A 19,135-nucleotide genomic window follows, 5' to 3' on the forward strand; every position below is an offset into this window, starting at 1 on the left:
ATTGCCGCAAGCATTATTGATGGATCTAATGAAATGATTGCTAGAGAAACTTTTGGCTTCCACAAACTCTAGCTGAGCCATCAAAGGGTGTCATTGTCATTGAGGAACTAGTGGAGCACCCTATAGTGTAGTCACCTTTTGTATCGATGTCACTTGCCATAACTGAACCTTAACCTTGCCCAATTCATGTCGACTTTACCACAATGTCAAAGAGATACACCTATAGGTCCTTGCCGAGGGGGGGGTTTGTAAATAGCTATACTAACCACAAAGGTTTTTGATCAAGCAAGATGAGAGATGAGTGACAAGGAAAATAGATACGAAAGAATTGTTAGGATAAAAGCCTAGATAAGATAAGGATAGGAAAATATGTGGACAAAAGGATCCCATAGTTATCCACTCTGTAAATATCTCATATATTTTAGAGAAGAAGCTCACCTACCTCATTTAATGTACCATGAATACATGTAGCTACTAGCAATGAAATCAACAACTACAATTCATTCTATTCTCTACATTGTCTCTATCTCTTTCTCTCATTGTGCATATAAGTGTCTTTTCATCTACTAATCCTCTAATTCCTATTTTCACTACATGGTATCAAAGCCCCAAGTCCTAGTTCTCTAGCTTATCACATTTTTCTCAAAATCACAAATTATTAATCCTCCTTTACTCTCATTCTTCCAATGGCTCTCGTCAATGCCTCTACCTCTTACAGCTGACACATCAATATCGACAAACTCAATGGTAGTAACTATCAAGTATCGGAGCTAAGAATGGAACTCTACCTATCTCAAGCCAACCTACGGAATATTATCAATGGCAATAAAGATTTCCCTGAACAAGAAGGAGCAAACACAGGAGATTGGATGTAAAGAGATATAGGTGCAGGAATGGAAATACTTGTTCATTGTGGAGAGATCGACAAGTACAACTAGTAAGATCAATACCCATTGCAAAAGGTATTTTGGATTTCTTCAACAACACCTATGAACACAGAGATATTGTCTGTCAAATGACCATGTTTAGAAAACTATCTACTATCACTACGCAGCATGAAGTTCAGTCTACCACCAAGTTCTTAGAACAGTGGCAATCCTTACTAGATGAAATGATAATATCTGGTTTAGTCATCTCTAAAGAACTACAAGCTATGTTTCTCCTCTCCTCTTTGCCTCTATCCTGTAGATCTTTTATTACCACTCAAAGCTCCAATGATAAACTCAAGCTTGAGCCTCTAATCAATAGAATCAAGCAAGAGCAAGTCATGAGAGATACTCTTTCTACTTCTTCTACTCAAGATCCCAAAGCCCTAACTGTAACTGCCTACAACCCAAAACATCTTCACAAAAGAGCTCAACCCTTTCACCAAAAGCCAAACTATTCTCCTCGATCGAACTTCAAAAGAATTCTTAGTAATCCTTATTACAAGCCCAAGTCTCATAAGTCATTTGAATCCTTGTCCATCTCAAGAAATCCTCACTATCATCTCATATGCAACATTTGCAAACGTCAAGGTCATATAGAAAAGGATAGTTGGAAAAAAAATAGATTCAACAAAAATCACTCAAAGAGGCAAGCTCATTTTGTTAGCATTGGCAAATATGATACAAAAGATCAGCCAGAAGCTATCATTAGCCTAGCCACAAGTGTTTGGGTACCTCACTCAAACTCCAAAGAAGAATATACATGGTTCCTAGACTTTGGATTGGGTAAGTTACTCATGAATATATGTGTGCATCACGTGGGTTCAAAATAAGGTATTTTTAAAATTCCATTTCTATACCTTCTTTACATACAAAAGGGTGTAATATAAGGGGATTATTTACAGATTGAATAGAAAAGGGTTATGTTTTATTCATGAAAAATTCACAGATAAGGATATTTATAAATAGGCCTTGAACGCATGTGATGTAGATGATATACATATAGTAACCTCCCCGAGGATTTTGGAATTACTCACCATATGACTTTTCATAAAGGATGGTTGATCAACTTCAAAGAGATGTCCACTCCACTCAATGTTGCCATGGGGGACAACAACATTCAACAAGCTCAAGGCTACGACACCATTCAAGTGAAGCTTCCTTCCAGTCATGTAATCGAGGTACATAAAGTCTACTATGTTTCCAATCTCAAGAAAAATCTGTTAAGTGTATCAATGAGCTCACTTCTCAATCCTCTCTCATTGCTCACTTCTATAAAGACCACTGCATCTTGTCGCTACTTTCACCTTCTCTCACACTCACCTACCCAAAACTAGGTCAACTTTACACACTTGGCTATTCACTTCTACAACCTTCTATAAATGCTTATGCTAACCCCACCTCACTCACCAGTACACCACAAATACTCTCCTATGCCACTTTCGACTTGGTCATGACTCTCAAATTGTTCTCCAACAACGAGTAAAAAGCTCTCCCATTCTTCCACTCTTTCTCTTGGACAGTGCCTATGGAGGCACCAGAAGCAGGGCAGAGTAAAAATCTCAGATTGCAATGAGATTTGGTGTACGCGAAGAGTGCTGTGTATTATGTAGATAAGCCCTTTAGGCCTTATCCACTGCTATTTTCACAATTCGAGGTCATTTTATGCCCTGTTTTAGAGCCGCAAGGTTGCGGACAGCAGTTCGAGATACCCTGCAATTTTAGCTGTGTCTACCGTATACAGGTACACAAGTTACAGACTTCAAATTTGTAAGTTCAAAGGTGTTTACCAGCAAATAAACACAAGGTTTATCTGCAAACTGGTTGCAGATTGCATGTATTGTTGAGCAGACAGTGAAAAAGGCTGTTTGGTGTATTGTTGTGCACTATATATCGAGGATTGTAGAAGATTTGCTTACTGTTTGGTATTAGTTTTGTGATAATGAAAAAGAACAGTGGAAACCCCATCATTGAGAAGCTCGACAAGAACAACTACCCTTCATGGAAGTTCCGTGTCACGAACTTCCTTATTGGAAAAGACCTCTACGAGTTTGTGTCAGGTGAAGAAAAGGAGCCGGAGGTGAGTGATCCTCCAACTGCAGAAGAGACAAAGGCATGGAATGAATGGAATACAAAAGATAAAAAGGTCATGTATTGGCTGTCTGCAGTAACTGACAATAATATGTTGGGACATATCAGAAATGCAGAGAATTCATATGCAGCTTGGACCATACTTGAAAGTATGTTTTTCGTAAATACAAAGGCACGAAAGATTCCACTCAAGCAAGAGTTAAATACATTGAAGAAAGGGAAGATGTCTATCAATGAGTATGCACTCAAGGTAAGGAGCATTGCAGATGCCTTGGTAGCGATTGATGCAATGCCCGATGATGATGATTTGGTATCCTCTACCTTGGGTGGACTTAACAATGAAAAGGCTTGGAAGTCTTTTGTAACTTCCGTATATGTCAGAAAGCCATTTCCAGTTTTCGATAAGTTGGTCTCCCTTATGATCACTGAAGAGATCAATATGTAGAGTGAGACATCTGAAAGAAGTGGTGAACAGGTCCAAGCTTTCTACTCCAGTTCAGGAAGGGGACATGGCAGGTTCTCTTCAAGAGGCCGTGGTACAGGACGTGGTAGTGACAACCAACAAAACAGATTGAATCAACAATTTGGCAATATGTAGGTTTTAGGAGATCATGGTAACTTTAGAGGTAGGGGGAGCTTTAGAGGAAGAGGTGGATGGCAGAACAGAGGTTCTAACAACTCTGGTGTTGTGTGTCACTACTGTGGCAAAACAGGCCATATTGCAACCCAATGTTATGCTAAGAAAGATGATATTCGCAGTGGTAAGTTGCAGCAAGGAAACTATGCATCATCTTCACGACAGAATGAAGACAAAAATGAACATCTGTTTGTTATGTAGCATATGTTGAATGCTGTTATAGGAAAGAGAACACATGATGATATTTGGTATGTTGATTTAGGTGCATCCAATCATATGACCAGCCATGCAGAATGGTTTGGAGAGATGCATGATTTGCAAAATGAAGGTTATGTGTAGACGGGTGATGATTCATGTCAACCAATTTCACACATTGGAAAAGTTCCCTTGTCCTTGAATGATGGTAAGACAAAGAGTCTTTCATATGTATTACATGTGCCATCTATTACAAAGAACTTGGTGTCAGTTGGTCAAAATGGTAGAGCAACGGCTGCAAGTCAGATTTAATGCAAAGGACTGCTTTATAGAAGACTTCAATGACAAGTGCAGGTTGGTAGCAAAGGGAAGTAGAGTTGGATGGATGTTTACTCCGGATGCTGGAATTCCTACTATGAATGCTGCTATGTATGCTAAAGGAAAAGGTGTTGTTGCAGATATTGAAATTTGGCACAAACGCATTGGACATGCAAATGTACAAAGGCTAAAATTAATGCAGTCCAAAGGGTTGGTTACAGGTTTGCCTACATTTAGAGTTGCAGAATTTCATAAGGTATGCGAAGCATGTCAGTTTGGTAAGCAGGCAAGACAACCCTTTACACATGACAAAGATAGAAGTAGAAATATCCTTGATGTTGTGCATACAAATATTTGGGGGCCTACACAAAATGTGTCTCTTGGAGGCAGTTCATACTTTGTCACATTCATTGATGATTGTCCTAGAAAGTTGTGTGTATATTTTATGAAGGAAAAGAGTGAAGCATTTGAGCACTTTAGAACTTTCAAGGCTGCAGTTGAAAGAGAAACAGGCTTGAAAGTAAAGTGCTTGAGGTCAAATGGAGGGGGAGAGTAACTCTCGAGTGAGTTCAGTGATTTTCTGAGGTCTCATGGGATAAAGAGACAATTCACATGTAGGTATACCCCACAGTAAAATGGTGTTGCAGAAAGGAAAAACATGCATATTGCAGAAGTTGCACATGCCTTGATGGCTGAAAAGAATATGCCTAAGCATTTTGGGTCTAAGGCTATTCATACTACTGTTTATATTATGAACAAAACTCCCACAATTGCAATTCATGGGATGACTCCTGAAGAATGCTTTACTGGCAAGAAGCCTAATGTATTGCACTTGAAGGTATTTGGCTGTGTTGCATATGTTCATGTGCCAAATGAGCTATGAAAGAAGCTTGATCCAAAGGCAAAAAAATGTGTCTTTATTAGATACTCTTTAGAGCAGAAAGGGTATCGTTGTTATAACCCTGTCACATGTAAATTCAGAGTGAGCAGGGATGTCATCTTTGATAAAATGAGTAGTTGGTATGCATCTAGTGGTGATGCATTGGATGATGATGATGATCATGACATCATGTGCAGGCTGAAAAGCAAAAATCACGGACTCTTAGTGGACCAGAGACATCATCTAGTAGTCCTTGGTTTGGGAGACTAAGGAGTAGCTCTACATCTTCAGGTGCATCTAGTAGCACTACAGGTAAAGATAAAGAAAAGAATAAAGTGTCAGATGGCATTGATGCAGTTCTTGATGGAGACTCCAGTGGCTTAGAGAGCTTAGATGATGAGCTTGGTATTCCTTCTCTCAGGACACCAGGTGTACAGAGAGCTCATAATAATGTAAAGGCTCCATTGAGTGATTCGGTGGTACGCAGATCTAGCAGGGTCAGATACCCTATTAAAATATTTGGTTTTGAAGGTTATGCAGCTCACCATTATGCTTATATGGTGAAACTAGTTGAGGATGTTGAGCCCACTTGTTTTGAGGATGCTATTGGTCATACTCATTGGGATGCAACGATGGATGAGAAGATGGCTGCATTAGAGGCCAATAAGACTTGAGATCTAGTATCATTGTCGAAGGGCAAGAAAGCTATTGGATATAAGTGGGTTTATAAGATTAAGCACAATGTAGATAGTTCTATTAGTAGGTACAAAGCTAGGCTGGTTGCAAAAGGCTATGCCCAGACATATGGCATAGATTATGAAGAAACCTTCAGTCCAGTTGCTAGGATGGCAACTGTCAGATGTGTGATTTCTTTGGCAACAGCCAAAGGTTGGAGGTTGCAGCAAATGGATGTGAAGAATTCCTTCTTACATGGTGATTTGCAGGAAGAAGTGTATATGGATCAACTAGTAGGTTATGAAGATTTAGAGCATCCCACGTTTGTATGCAAGTTGAAGAAGGTGCTCTATGGGCTCAAGCAAGCACCTAGAGCATAGTCTGACAAGATCAGAGAGTATCTTTTCAATATTGGCTTTTATGTTTCTGATGCTGATCACTCACTTTATGTGAGAAAGGGAGATGCAGGATTGGTCATCATAGTCATCTATGTGGATGACTTAATTATTACAGGTGATAGTGATAGTGGGATTGCTGAAGTCAAGGATTCTTTGAAGAAAAAGTTTGAGATGAAGGATTTAGGTGAGCTAAGGTACTTCCTTGGCATTGAGGTGATCAGATGTGATGATGGTATATGGCTGTCCCAAAGACAGTATGGCTTGGATATGTTGTCCAAGTATGGTATGACAGCATGCAAACCACTTTCAGTCCCATTGGAGCAAAATGTAAAGTTGAGTGTTGATGTTGGGGATGAGATAGAGGACCCTACTATGTTAAGGAGGATAGTGGGGAGTTTGATCTACATGACCATTACAAGGCTAGACTTGAGCTACGTTGTTGGTCTTGTGAGTCAGTTTATGCAAGTACCTAGAAAGCCACATTTAGATGCAGTCAGACACATATTGAGATATGTGAAGTCCACATTACATTATGGACTTTTCTATGAGGCAGGTACAGATGTACAGGTGTTTGGATACACAGATGCAAATTGGGCTGGTAGTATGTCTGATAGAAGATCTACTAGCGGATACATGTTCTCTCTTGGTAGTGCAGCAGTTACTTGGAGCAGCAAAAAGCAACCTACAGTTTCTTTGTCGAGTATAGAAGGCTAAGTATAGAGGTGCTGTTATAGCACCATGTGAGGTACTATGGCTACAAAAGTTATTGGTTGATTTAGATGTGCAGGTGGAAGGTCCAGTTGTCATTTATTGTGACAACATGAGCAGTATACAGTTGGCTAGGAATCCTATGTTCCATGCCAGGACAAAACATATTGAGGTATATTACCACTTTGTGAGAGCGAAGGTACTAGTAGGTGAGATTGACTTGGTGTATGTTAGCACACAGGATCAGATAGCTGACATCTTCACCAAGGCATTGGATACAGAGAAGCTTCAAAAGTTTTGAAGCTTACTTGGAGTTGCAGAGATGTAGTTGAGCTTGAGGGGGAGTGTTTAGATGACAAGCTCAACACATGCAGACATTGATGATGGACCGCCTGGTTAGATGGGTCCACATGTCTACACTTAGCACATCGGTGGTCATTATGACTCTCACATGGCCACTGACTCATTACTTATTATATTTAGGTTGTTACACCTATTTACAGCTGGCATAGTTATAGCGCCAATTGACTAGTGTAGTCGGTTATGCATTGTTTGACTTAGTAGGCCACTTTCCTTTATGTTGTATCTTATCTACACTTTGTGTACGTTGTAAAGTGTGTGGAAGAAGAAGAAAAATCCAGCAAGAAAACGTTTTGTCCTCCATCTCTCTTCTTGTCTCTTGAGTGAGCTTCTCCTTGTGCATTTTGTGTGTGTTCGGCGCAGCATCTTGAGCTTGAGCAAGTCTCCCCACCACGCGATTCTTGACAATTCAAGATATCTCTTCCTCGAACATACATCATTTGTCATTTCTCAACACCCCCCTCCAATGATGATGTTAACCCTTAGATGAACAAGGTGGAAAATCCGAAAAATCTAAAGCAGAAGACAAGGCCAAGGCAAAAGTGAAACGGAAGATGAAGATGCACTAAGAAATATATGGAAACACAAGAAGTGCAAAAAAGTCCTAAATCAAGGAGAAAGGCATGCAAGAAAAAGCACAAGTCAATACTTTTGTAAAAGAGCGCAAGGCGCATCATGATTTATTTTAAGAGCATCGGCTCTCACCCGTGCAAATTGTAAAGGTAGATGGGCGGTAGGAAGGAAGCTAGGAAGATAGGAGGACAATGGGAAAAATGGCATAGACTATGGCCAGCCATATAAAAAAGGGGGATAAGGAGATGACTGCCCAAAAGGGATTGAGGGTTTTGTATATAAATTTGAAAAGTGAATGAGAAGCTCATTCTTGTGTGTGGCCAAAAGTAGCTCTCCTCTTCTTCTTCTTCTTCTTATTCTTGCTTGCTTGAGCTTCTGCTTGAGAGAGGGAGTGTGAGAGTGTGAGGGAGTGAGTGTGTGAGGGTGAGGGACTGTGGTGGAGAAGCTCTCCATCTTCTCCTCTCTTCTCCTCTTCTCTTTTCTTCTCTTGTCTTGCTCATGGCAATGGAGCTTGAGGATGGAGCTCGCTTAAAGCTTGCACTTGGATCGTGGAGCTATCAGAGTGTTCGGGAGAGGAGGCAACTCGATCGGGCATGGAGGTAAGCTCACTACACTCGTAGAGATGGATAGCACGTCAACTATGTGAGAGATAGCCATTAGTGCTTGGCTTGGAACGCTTGAACAATAAGCAATTCGTGGGTCTTGGTGGTTGAGCTTGAGCTCATCGCCTCTACATTTTGGTTTTGTTGCTAGGACAATTGGATTCAAGTCTTGAATGCTTATGCACTTTGAATAATCGAGCATTGAAATAGGGTTTTTTTCAAACCTGTGCTTGAGGTATATAGGTAGGAAGTGAGGGAGTTTGAAGAGGTATTCGATATCCTTGGCAAGTAGGTTTTTGGCTTTTTGGATTTGAAAAAGCAGGATGGAGTAGTGTAGGTGTTTTCTTTATGATTTTTGTTTACATTTAGGTAGGATAGGAGCAAAATAGTGTGAGCACACAATAGGGTTTCTGCTACTATATAAGAAGCTGAAACATAGAAAAACATAGGCTTCTAGGCCTAATGACTAAGGAGGGTGACTTGGGAGGTAAGGACTGAGTAAGGAAGAATCCTAAAATCCCAAGGATAGGGGGAAGGAGCTCAATTCTGCACATTGAGAGTGAAAGAGAGAGCTTGAGAGAGAGAGAGAGAGAGAGAGAGAGAGAGAGAGAGAGAGAGAGAGACCTATTGATCATAAAGAAGATCACACACTTTGATTCTAGTGTTTTTTACCAATCCAGGTACGTATGGATCTTCTTTATATGCCATTGATGTGATCTGGAAGGTATGACAAGGGGCCCTGACGAGCACTAGGAGAAATCAGCCAAAAATCATTGCATTGCGTTGTCGAGTTCACAATCGGACCACTCTGTCTTGGTCTGACTCCCAGAGTTGGATAGTTGGACGGACCGTCCGATTGGGAGCATCGGACCATTTGACTCGAGGAGTCGCGGACCGCTACTCCGGGTCCAATCAGACCACCCATCCAGTCGGACACTCTTTGACAGTTGGACCAAGCCCTTTGGTCCGATTGGACCAGCCGTGCGATGGGATACCCAACCGTCCAATCGAACAACCTTTCCCAACCGGACCACCCATCCAATCAAACACCCTATTTTTCCATTTGGATGCGCACAACAATCGGATCATTCTATAGTCAGATAGGACTCAGACCCAACTACCAATCAAGCCACTCTTCAGAATCGGACCTAGTCTAGTCAAGCTATCCGACTCTGAAAGTGGGACCACCTAGAATCAAATAGTCTAATTCTGAGAATCAGACCAACAAACCAGAATAAGAAAATACAGACCCAGAGACCATATAGAGTTGAAAGTACATTATAGATCTATCATTGGGCTAAAATCTAGAGCAAGTAGTTCAAAACTTGGCTACGAACATTCCTTCAAATCGCACATGGTGTTTAACGTAACGGCCCTGTGAGCCAAAGGGGACTGTCCTCCTCCAAGTAGGCTGGAGAGAAAACCCGTGTCGTGACAGGTCCTCCAAATTAGATCCTGGTGTAATAATGGCGCTACAAAGCATAGATTTTGATTTGAAAAACAACGACCAAAATCCCATACTTGAACAAAGACAAATAGAGACCCTAGAACCTCAATGGGCCAATCTAGCCAACAAGGGCAAAAAGGCCATACCACAAAAACATGTGTAGGTTGCGATCAGATTGCATCTAGTCAAAGCTGAATATAACAACATCAAGCTACAACTTCGAGGATGACTAGACATGACAGTCTTGATGATAGATACATCTTAAATGGAACTGCACAGATGACCCAAGACATCAGTGGAGAATCCACATCTGGTTGTGCAGTTGGGGACTCAAAGGCATGTATCAGAAGGCTTGAATTTATAAGCCAAGACCCACAAGATGAAGACATAGTATCACCTTCTTATCTTAGGGTCAAACTCACCACAAAAAGAGAGCATAGTGTCAATGTCCTCATTGATGAAGGAGCTGATTTTAATATCTTGACCTATGAAGCATGGACCCTACTAGGCCAACCAGAGCTCACACCAACTAATGTAACTCTTAGTCCTTATGGGGGACACAAGCACTTATAGGGAAGTGCAAAATCCTTGTAACTATTGAAACGGAAAGCTTTTCTATCCTATTCCATGTTCCTCAAAATAGTGCTAATTTTGGAAAGGAAGCCCTCCTAGGAAGACCCTTCAAAAGGGAGACGAAGTGTGAGGCTGATTATGTAGCATAAAGGATACACTTGACACTACCAAGTGTGAGGATAATCACAACCTTTAGTAAGGGTGACCTTATCAAACCTCAAGGGAAAGAGACAAGGAACATTTTGACATACTAGGCAAGCCTAGTAACGAGAGCAAGGACTTGTTGAAAGAGTTGATACAAGCACATGCTAAATAGAGAGAACTAATGAGCGAGGCCATGCTTGAAACAAGAAGGTTCGGAGACAATGCCAAGGATAGGCTTTGGACTTATGAATATCGTAGAAGACCACAAAAGAAGCCCAAGCCTTATAGATGAACATATTGATGGAGAGCCAACACAATGCCGCGATGGATATCCAAAGTGTTGCTACATGCTCAAGGGTATTATATAGGTAACCGATGGATTTGAGTACCAAAACCCCCCTACTAAACCGTCTCTGTCAGCTAGAGACTAGTTCGTATCAAAAGCGAAGCGCAAGAGGAAATATAAATGAAAATCCAAGTCTCTAGTCAACAACATTCAAGTGACTGAGCCCCTCACGGTTCAAATCAAGAAACCAAACATGACTATTCGAAATGTAGATCCTCAGCCTAGCATGCTTAACAAGTGGATATGAGATGTAACCGTCAAGTGTGCACAAAGGCCACTAGTGCCCAAGGAGCCTTTGACTTCCCAAGAGGATAATGAGCACCACAAGCGTAACGTTGCTCATTACAAGGCTGATTGTTTAACAAAGCAAATGGCAGAATCGTCTAATAACAACCATGAGGAAATCTTCCAGCCACTGCCAAGTCCACTAGGAGTCCCAAATCTCATACACCCTCTTTCCCTAAACAGACACAAGAAGCACAACAACAGTCGTCAATTGTAGCTACTCAATCCCAATCTCTATCTCCATCTGAGCTTCCAGATGTCCAAGATGCGGGACATGACACCACCCTTAGCTCTCAGCCTAAGGATATGCCTGTGCAATCCAATGTGACTAGCTCTACTGATGCTTAATTTGTACAAGTGAATGTACAAAGGGCAACAAAAGACACAACCACTTCCGATCTACTTAAGGACTTGACACCGTAGTCTACCAATAGTGGCTAGTCCATTGAACTAGTCGCTACTACTTCCCATCAGAAATCACAACAGTCATAGCCTTTGGCTGTGACAATGCTCCTTGCAGAACGCATCCTTAACAATTCACATGTGGAAGAGGTGTCACAACCAACATCCTTGACACCTCCAACACTTTCAAAGCACCTAAAGCCTAGGCTTGAGAAGAAATCTCTCAAAGATTTGGCCAAGGAGATGGCGCATCTGACCAATGAACTAGATATGAAGTGCTTGATGAAGCTTGATCACAACTTCATCACAACCATCACGCGTGTATACGTCCATGTGGACATTAGAAGGCCAACATCAGAGCACACAAAGCTCATAACTGAACCCATGAATTGGGACAAAGTGAAAGCAACAATATCTTTTCTCCTGCTATGTACCTGTTGGGCTGAGGAAGTCATAAAGGATATCCCAAAGGTCACATCTAGAGAATTTTCTTGATATCCTCACTCTATACTACTCAATGTGAGACAAAAATGGAAAAGCTAGAAGTAATCAAACACAAAGGGAAAGGACAAGGCAACTTTGTGTAGAAATGGTACTTCAACCAGAGTTTGGCAGCCAAAATTGGCTACCGACTAATGACATTCACTGAGAAAAGGAAAGCCCTCTAGACATCAATACATAATCCCATGTACGTTGCCTCGACCTCATTAAGAGTGTTGGCAATGGTCCATGAGGTCCAGCTTTTTGCCACTATCCAAAAACATCCCTTGTATGATAAAGTGCTTCTAGAAGAAGATCTATACATGGCTAGCATGCTAGGAGTAGGAAGCATGGTACTTGATGTTAGCACATATGTCTTTTGCCTCACTCAAGACTGCAATCCTAGATCTCTATGCTTCCCATCAATACGACCCTGACTTCTTCACCTGGTTTCATCCAAGCCTACATGACAAGAATCCTAAACCATCTCCTGGTTCTATAATAGAGTCACTCAAACCTCCTGATCAAGAGAAAAACAACTCTAAACACAACACTCCCTCTGATAAGAAGCAATGGAGACATGTTCCAATGGGTAAGGATAAGAGTCTAGAGCAAACACCCGCCGACCAGGAGCAACTGCCAATGCAATTGGAGGAGGCGCTAGATGGAGGGGAATTAGTTGAAGAGCTAGACTCTCTAAAAAGAGAGATAGTTGTACCATCACAACCTAGCGAGGCTATTCAGCAGGCCATATCTATGTCCCACGATGACACATTAGAGAAAGAGAATACTGAGGCCCCAACCAAGCATGTTAACGACTGACCTAGTTCAGAGTCCTGAGTCATTAAAGGATGCACCTCAATTGCCCAAGAAAAAGAGGAGAAAACAATGAAAAAAATAGTAGTTGCAAGTGGCTGTAGACACCAAGAAGATTGAGACCAAGAGTGCTGAGGAGTTGAGGAATAAAGCATTGAGTCCACCCACGAATGAACCCATTTCCATCTCTCCTAACAGTGGTGAAACCTTAGACACATTTGTGTGTTCTGATAAGTCAAAGAAACCATTACCATGAATGGTTGCTTGCAACACTCAATCCACCGACAAAGAACTTACATTGACCAATCAAGAGTGGATACAACACTATCGAAATAGGTTAACAAAACTATACTAATCACATTTGAGGAGAACCATGACACACGATCAGCAAAGCCTCAGGAGAAACATGAAAACCCTGAGGACATAAGCAATCCTAGCATTGACCAATCTTGCTCATCTAGGTATGAACCCTGAGCTATGCTAAAGCCTAGGAAAACTCCCAGAACCTTGCATGAGATAGCAACCGAGCAAGCCCTCATTGAACATAGAAGTGTCACAGAGTGCTTGATTGAGTTGGATGCTAAACTCAAATTATTCGCACGTGTCTATGTCCTTGTTAAACATGGGCACATTCCCTAGGGAGCAGCTTGAGGAACACTTGCCATATCCGCTATCCTAGGAAGAGCAAGGATATCTTAATGAGCACTATGACAAGCTCTTACATGAATGCATGCAACTCATCTTTGATGGGGAGGCCGACAAACTATGCTTAACCGTAACATTCAACGATGCACTTTGCCGACCAAATCTCTTAGAGATAGAGCAACTAAAGCAACAATTAGAGGATCAAAGTCAATGTGAAAAACATTGTTTTGAAAACTGCACTACAATGGCTAAACTTGGAGCCCAGATTGTGACAGTCTCAGAGGAGCAATTGGCCAAATGGTGGTCTCAAAGAGACCCAACCTATGTGGGACCAACTTCCTTTTGAGTACCAACTACCGTTAGGGGTATGGACTTAGCTGGAGCTAGCCAAGAGAACTCTGTGATTGATAAAATTATTACCGAGGAGGAGCTACATGGTGCTAGTAGACTCGGACAAGGTACCATGATACTCAATGTTGCAAAATATTTTTTGTTATTGAGTAGGCTACCACAAGTACTAGACGTGTGTCACACTCCGGTACAATCTTGAGTTCTACAATTGGTTTTTATCCTCACGATGTGACATGGATTTATAAATGTGTATATAAATAAACAATGCGTTTTGTGATTGTGTATAGATAATACCAAAAAAAAGAAAAGCCAATACACACACACAAGCAATAATAATCAAGGGCAGGTGATATGCATCGAAGTCTACACCATGGGATTCAGATAAGTGATGCCTCTTTGAGGTGCACCTGTTCATTATGGTTGAAGCATATGACTTGCATATAGTCTAATGAGTTGCCAAGTGAATGAAGGATGGCACATGTCTTTGTATGAAAGCGTTCAATGTCCAAGTCACCACAAGACCACCAACCCCACAAAGAACCATTATGGAGAAAGTGATAGAAATACCAAGAACAAAGAGCCATGATAGAATCCCCACGGGAAGAGAAAATCACCCTTGCAAAAAGCACACATTGCATTTAAGCATGGCCCAAAGCATAGTTATCGACTACTCTCTCTTTCTTGGCCAAACTCTACATCGGGAAAGGAGCCACGCTCTCAGCAATGGCAAATGTTTCTTCATCAACCAGGATTCAATCCACCAGATGCTCTATTCCTTGTCCATGGCACAACTCACTCCAATGCTACCGCAATTATACCGATGTATCACATGTTACAAAGCGGTTTGCAAAGTCTCAAGTGTATCTCTCTCACTCAACAATTGTTCTTCTAGCATCGAGGCTAGTAACACAATCATCTTTGTAATATCCAATTTTCAAAGCCTTTGGATCTCGATGTTTCTTAATCCAAATAAAAGGTTGATAGTCTCAATATATTGCATTGGTTGTATTCATTTTATCCCAAAATAAAGAGGAAAAAAAAGAAAAAAGAGAAAACAAAAAGAAAAGAAAAGAAAAAGCACTCACGATCACATCACAACACCTAGGGGTCCTCAAATTAGGTATGTCCAGTGACCTTGGTCAGCTGGCTCCCTCCCTAGTCCCCTAGCCCTTTACACATCCCCCAAAATGGCACACCAAGGGTAGGACATACCTAGGGAGCTTGTCTCGCCTATGGTTAGACCTGTCACCTTGACCCATTTCCATGATTCTTTTTTTGCACTCCATCTCAGTACCATTGCAATCAATAGTGGTAAGCAAGGCACGAAAGACCATGGAAAGTACACCATACTCTTCGAACAATACAAGTAGCCTCTAGCTACCAAAAGTTAAGGCATCAATGAGCTCAATTATGCTACATCATGTTGTCAAAATCACAAATGATGTCTCAAGAAGCCTTCATGTGTACTTCTCCTCAACATCAACAATTTTTTCCACCCCACTGAACCCTTGCTGCATCCATACATTGCTACAAGGAACCAGACGAGCAATCTTCTAACTACGTAATATCTAAGTAGGCACGTGCACTCACATAATATCTGCACCACAATCTATACACAGTTTGGGTCCTCAAGTGTAGCCACTCAAGCCAACAACGTGCCCCCAATGACCTTTATCCGCACCACCACCAAAACTCCTCCACGGCAAACCACAGATGTCTCTACCACCCACGCCTTTGGTGCATGCAAAAGCCTGCTACCTACGACGGTGAGTGCCATGGAACTAGCACTTGTCTTGGAAGGGGGTAGTGTTAACCCTTAGATGAACAGAGGATGAACAAGGTGGAAAATCTGGAAAATCTAAAGCAGAAGACAAGACCAAGGCAAAAGTGAAACGGAAGACGAAGGCGCGCCAAGAAAAATATGGAAACACAAGAAGTGTAAAAATTTCCTAAATCAAGGAGAAAGGTGCACAAGAAAAAGTGCGAGTCAATACTTTTGTAAAAAAGTGCAAGGTGCACCATGATTTATTTTAAGAGTGTCGGCTCTCACCCGTGAAAATTGTAAAGGTAGATGGGTCGTAGGAAGGAAGCTAGGAAGCTAGGAGGACAATGGAAAAAAGGGCCTAGGCCATGGCTAGTCATGTAAAAAAGGGGATAAGGGGATGACTGCCCAAAAGAGATTTAGGATTTTTTATATAAAGTTGAAAAGTGAATGAGAAGCTCATTCTTGTGTGTGGCCAAAAGTAGCTCTCCTCCTCCTCCTCTTCTTCTTCTTCTTCTTCTTCCTTTCTTGAGCTTGTGCTTGAGAGAGGGAGTGTGAGAGTGTGAGGGAGAGTGTGTGAGGGTGAGAGACCGTGGTGGAGAAGCTCTCCATCTTCTCCTCTCTTCTTCTCTTCTCTTCTCTTCTCTTGCTCATGGCAATGGAGCTTGGAGTGTGGAGCTTGAGGATGGAGCTTCCTTGAAGCCTACACTTGGATAGTACTGGAGTGCTCGGGAGAGGAGGCAACTCGATCGGGCATGGAGGTAAGATCACTACACTCGTAGAGATGGGTAATGTGTCAGCTATGTGAGAGGTAGCCATTAGTGCTCAGCTTGGAATGCTTGAACAATACATTTGGATCGTACCGGAGTGCTCGGGAGAGGAGGCAACTCGATCGGGCATGGAGGTAAGCTCACTAGACTCGTAGAGATGGGTAATGTGTCGGCTATGTGAGAGGTATCCATTAATGCTCAGCTTGGAATGCTTGAACAATAAGTGGTCCATGGGTCTTGGCGGTTGACCATGAGCTCGCCTCTACAGATGAGTTCCTACACTTGCTGGATTCTGCCCCCCCTACATGATGACATGGCCTGGGAGACTAGCTCATAGGCAGCCTAGTCAAGTTAAAGCTTAAAAATTTACATCTTTTGCAAGGGTTTTTACAAAGAAAATCCACTAAGGGAAAAATAGAGATCCACTATGGGAAAAACATATAAAAGATACAATGAAAATTATTTAGAACAATCTATCAGAGTTGTTGATGGTAGCGAAAGCATCTTCTTCTTCTTCTTCTTCTTCTTCTTCTTCTTCTTGTTCATTCATGAACTGGTTCATTCATGAACGAGTTTTGGTGGTGATCATTTTGTATCATTTGTGCTCTTTTCTTGTGGAAACATTCACTCGCTGTATGGCTAGTCTTTCCACAATAATGATATATAATTCGATCCTTGTTGTTGTTGGTGTTGAGTCCTCAACCATGGCCTTTTGCTCTATAAGTGCCCTTGGTGTACAAGGGACTATTTTTGGTGGTGTATTCCTTTGTATCCTTGCTTTTAACTTTGCTTTCTCCATTAAGTAGTGAGTGCTCAATGTCGGATGTTGATGCTTGATCTTCTTCTTGCTTGCTGAGATTTAGTGTGATGCTTTGCTAGAACTTAAGTGCCTAGTAAGACTAGAGTGATAGAGTCTTCAGTGGATTGAGAGGAGTAAGAAAATGAAAGGTTTTATGACCTTGAGGGAACTTGGCTATGGTTGGTCTTTTAGGGTTTCAGGATAGGGGCCTAGTTTTTTACTTACTGCAACTTATAGAGATAGCCATTTGGGAAACCCTATGAGTTGGAGAGAGCTTAGGTATGGCTCTTTGAAAGTTCTATGGTTGCAAGACATATCGCAAAGCGTGGAGAGAAAATCATCGTACGGACAATAAACGATGTAGTTCTGAACAACAGGTTTGAATTCAGACCATGTTGAGCTCTAGAGTGGCCAATGTCAAGCTCTTATGTGATATAGAGTAGTGCCCTGAGTCAGGAGCAAATCCCTAAAAGGAAGCAAGTTGAGATATGCTCTGGTTTTAGAGATCCAGAAGCTCAAAGTCAAGTAGGTGCTATTTTGGCTATTGCAGGCACAAGGTCAAGTGGAGATGGAAGTGAAATGGAACCATGAGCTGGACTTAAGCTGATAACCCGAGGTTAAGAGGGACTAAGAGAGCAGAGAAGGAGTTATGCCATGCTTAGCTAAGCTTTGATACCATGTAAAAATGTCGGATCTAGAGCATGGTAGGAGCTATGGAGGTTGGAAGATGAAGACTAAGTTCATGTTGACATGGACAATGAGTAGACAACTGTTACACAAGTGAATTAGGTTCCAAGATGGAAGCTTTGACTCATAAAGACAATCTTGTGTATTGGACCAACAATGATAATGATACTATTAACTGAAAGAGAAAAGCATCATGATATTGTATTCATCATATGAAAGTGATAGTCAAGTACAATGTTTTATAGAAGTTGGGTTGTTCCACTCTCCTCATTGTGCATATGGGATTCAGGACATCTCTTCCTAGAGCATACATCATTTGTCATTTCTCAACATCTACACAATAACACTCCCTACGAACTATTGTTTGGTCACCCTCTTATTTAAAGGTATTAGGATGCATTGCCTTCCTTGTCAATACGGATCATAAGTCCAAATGATTCTCCCTCAGCCACACAAATTATCTTTATAGGATATGGTGAACCCTATGGTCATAAAGCTTACCGGTTCTATGATCCACATAACAAGATTTTCCTTTATGGTAGGAGTGCCACATTTAATGAAGTTAATCTCTTCTCTGCATGTTCCACCATCACACAAAATCAATCCTTAACCCTTTATCCAGTTGCCCCATCACTAAGATTAATAGCTCATCTCGAAGAGGACGTTGTCCCCTCCGACTTGAGCCCAAAATCTTATCAATCAGAGTTTCCTACAAAGAGTTATGCCGCTTTTACTGATAGCAGGTGTTGTGGACTGCATCCAGATGGTTGGCTAGAAAGGCAAAAGCAAGGCCCAAGAGGAACTCTAGAGGGATATTAGAGACTCCTAGACCTTCATTAATGAGGGACCAAGCTTTGCAAAAGATTGCCATGGTGACATATAGGAGGAAATGCCTGAAACGGGCCCGTATACCCTTCTCAATTACACCCTCTGCCAAGATGAGCTCTGTCATATGTAACGACACAATGATCTGGTCACCAACCACCACTGCCAAATGATGTCCAAGTTTGATGAAGGGATCAAGCACATGGATATCTCAAAATCAAAGAATCAACAGACCTTGGAGCAGCTCATTACTCTTGTTGCTCAACTAGCGACCGCTTCATCCCAAGAGAAGACCAATGACTCTAGGCATGAGTCTAGATGTCCTCCACATCAGGAACCGTTGCATGGGCCCCATCACCATCCACTAAGACACACAGATGGAAGGCTTGCAGTAATGGGGCCATATCACAACCCAACTTGAGACACAGATGCCCCCATGA

This window comes from Lygodium microphyllum, chromosome 20 (genome assembly GCF_053477565.2).
Source record: "Lygodium microphyllum isolate KBCC chromosome 20, Lygodium_microphyllum_v1.1.10, whole genome shotgun sequence".
Lineage (NCBI taxonomy): Eukaryota > Viridiplantae > Streptophyta > Polypodiopsida > Schizaeales > Lygodiaceae > Lygodium > Lygodium microphyllum.